This window comes from Rana temporaria, chromosome 9, assembly GCF_905171775.1.
Source record: "Rana temporaria chromosome 9, aRanTem1.1, whole genome shotgun sequence".
In the NCBI taxonomy this organism is placed as follows: Eukaryota; Metazoa; Chordata; class Amphibia; order Anura; family Ranidae; genus Rana; species Rana temporaria.
The window spans coordinates 165208937-165211738 of NC_053497.1; the positions used below are offsets into that span (position 1 = coordinate 165208937).

General features: G+C 53.8%; 1 non-coding gene and 1 pseudogene across 1 annotated transcript; both read left to right on the top strand.

Annotated features, from left to right (window-relative positions):
* On the top strand, positions 1–95 carry LOC120914701 (annotated as a pseudogene).
* Positions 96–1169: 1074 nt separating this feature from the next.
* LOC120914661 lies at positions 1170–1328 on the top strand. The gene has a single exon (XR_005743704.1). It is a non-coding gene; the product is annotated as a U1 spliceosomal RNA (small nuclear RNA).
* The last annotated feature ends 1474 nt before the right edge of the window (positions 1329–2802 follow it).

Here is a 2802-nt window from a genome sequence, read left to right on the forward strand (position 1 = left end):
AGAGCATCTCGGCCTTCTGGCTAAGATCAAGTGTAGTATCTGTTCTTATCAGTTGCCAATAGGTGGTGCTAAGCTGACTGTCCCCGCTACCCTGTGGCAGGGGGAAAGGGATGGCAGTCGGCGGACGCTAAGCCTGTTGGTGTGGAGGTGGAAGCCTTCTGATTTGGACAGAGAGGCATGAGGTCGAAGCCAAGAGGCCGGGTCCCTGGCCGTTGGCCTGGATTTGGTGGTAACTGCCCCAGTCAGTTGTTCTGGAGGGAACCCTTGCTTCTCCTTTAACCGGGAAGGAGCGGGTAGTACTTCCAGAATGTGATTAGGTGGGAGAGATAGGGGTTGTGGGTAGAGTCTGCGTCAGTAGGCTCTCCCCAACCTCTTCTCCCACCTTCCTGGCTGGGAAGGGTGCTGCCGGTCCGGACCGGGGGCTAGGGACCGTTGAAAAGCCCGTGGAGATTGTGCCCCTGGAGTGGCAGTCCAGGGGTGCCATACATTGCACGAGTGTTTGAGGGGCACTCATCGTGTGGCACCTTCAGGTCACTGATCTCCACAACACACTTTTCACACCTGCCGCTTGGGCCGGGCCTTTTGGCTAGGACCAGTGGAATTTTTATCCTGGCCGGAGGGCCGGCCAATGTATTTCACATTGGTCACTTTCCTCACCTTCCCATCTTCCTTTTCCCCACTTTCTTTTATTATTTTTCCCCGTGTGTTGTTTTGTTTGTCACTTTTTATGTGGTGCTTGCACTTTATGTGTGGCGAGTAGGGTGCTGGTCCTCGGGCCGGTCTCTGAAAGTCTTGGGAGTTGGTGGACTCGGCCTTCTGGTTAGGTTCACCGGCTCTCATGGGGTCTCCCTTCGGGGGAGCCTCACCGAGGAGGGTTCTGTTTCGGCAGTCCCTCTGAGGATGTTGGGTCCTTGTGGCTTCGGCTGCTTGGACCAAGATGGGTCCATATGGCTTCGGCTGTATGGACCACAGTTTACTCTTTTCCCTGCCAGGAGCCTAACGCCCCGGGGGATCAGAGACGGGTCCTTTTCGGAGGACCACTGACGTTTGCACCCGTCGCAGTTTTTTGTGATGTCACTCTTTATGTGTGTGCACATTTTTCCCTGCACCGGGTGGAGTTTTTGGGTTGTGTTTTGCACGCCACAGGCTTTTCAACAGAAAAAAAATCAGTAGTTACCTGGCAGGGGAGACACCATGATCATGAAGGCGGTTCTCCCAGGGTGAGGCTCGGCCATTGCACACTCTAGGCCGTGCTGATCGTGGTTGTCTTCCCTGCCGCTTCTCGGCCTTTTGGCTGGGACTGGGTGTGGTATCTGTCCTTATCAGTTGTCAGCGGAGTGCTGAAGCACCTCCTACATGGGGAGGGTGGATGCAATCCAATGACGTCATTGCACCTGGAAGGATGGTTTCAGCAGGGACTATGCTGTGCTGCCCGACAGAATACTGGGGGCCGGCCCATGGTTGAGTCTGAGCCATCTGGAAGGGTGCTCCTGGTGAGGATGGGTACTGCGCTTGGTCTTGGTCTTTTTGCCGAGTTCTAGTCTGGCCTTCTGGCTGGCTGGTGTAAGTGCTATCTCTGTCAGCGATCCGGTTGGAGGAGCTGGTAATGCCCTGTGGTAGGACCATGCAAATCTGCCGGGTTGGCTGGCAGGGGTGGAGGGCTGCACTGGCCGGTCGGGGGGTCGGATATGGAACGAAAAGCCTATGGTGCATGTGCCCCTGGAGTGGCAGTCCAGGGGTATCTGAAGATCACTGTGTGTGAGGGACACATTGATTTAGGATACCACGGTCACTGCACCAGATACACGCTTTTTTTAGCACCTGCCTCCTGGGCCGGGCCTTTTGGCTAGGACCGGAGGAATTTTTTATTCCTGGCCGGAGGGCCTGGTCATTGTTTCACCACAATGGCCACTTCTTTCACTCTCCTCTCCACTATCCCTTCCCCCACTTTATTTTATTTAAGCCTGTGTTTGTCACTTTTTTGTGTTTTTTTTGTTGTGCACGTTTTGTCACTGTGTGATTAGTAGGGTGCGGGTCCTTGGGCCAGCCCTGAACGTCTTGGGAGTGGGTGGACATGGCCTTTTGGCTTAGTTCGCCTGCTCTCATGGGGTCTCCCTTCGGGGGAGCCCCACCTAGTACTGGGAGGGTTCTGTTTCGGCAGTCCCTCCGAGGAAGTTGGGTCCGTGTCGGCTTCGGTTGCTCGGACCACAGTACCTCAGTCCCCGTCTGGAGCCTAACGCCCCGGGGGATCGGGGTTTGGGTCCCTCTTCACAGGAGGACCACTTGACGTTGCACCCGTCTGCACGTTTTTGTGAACACTCTTTATGTGTGTGCACATTTTTTCTGCACCGGGTGGAGTTTTTTGGGTGTGTTCACACGCCATAGGCTTTTCAAAAAAAAAAAAAAAAAATCAGTAGATAAGCCGACCTAACTCAGAATCTACGCCGACTTATGTTTAAGCGTATGCTCAAACAGAGATACGCTTAAACATATCTAAGATAAGACGGCTTGCGCCGTCCTATCTTAGATTGCAATATTTTGGATGGCCGCTAGGTGCCGCTTCCATTGCGGTCGGCGTAGAATATGTAAATGAGTTGATACGCCGATTCACGAACGTACGCCCGGCCGCCGCAGTCGATTTACGCCGTTTCCGTAAGGCATTAGCAGGCCTAAAGTTATTCCATCTATTAGGTGGAATAACAATGTTAAAGTATGGCCGCCGTTCCCGCCGCGAGATTCGAATTTTTTACGTTGTTTGCGTAAGTCGTCCGCAAATCGGGATTTACGCCGTTTACGTCCACG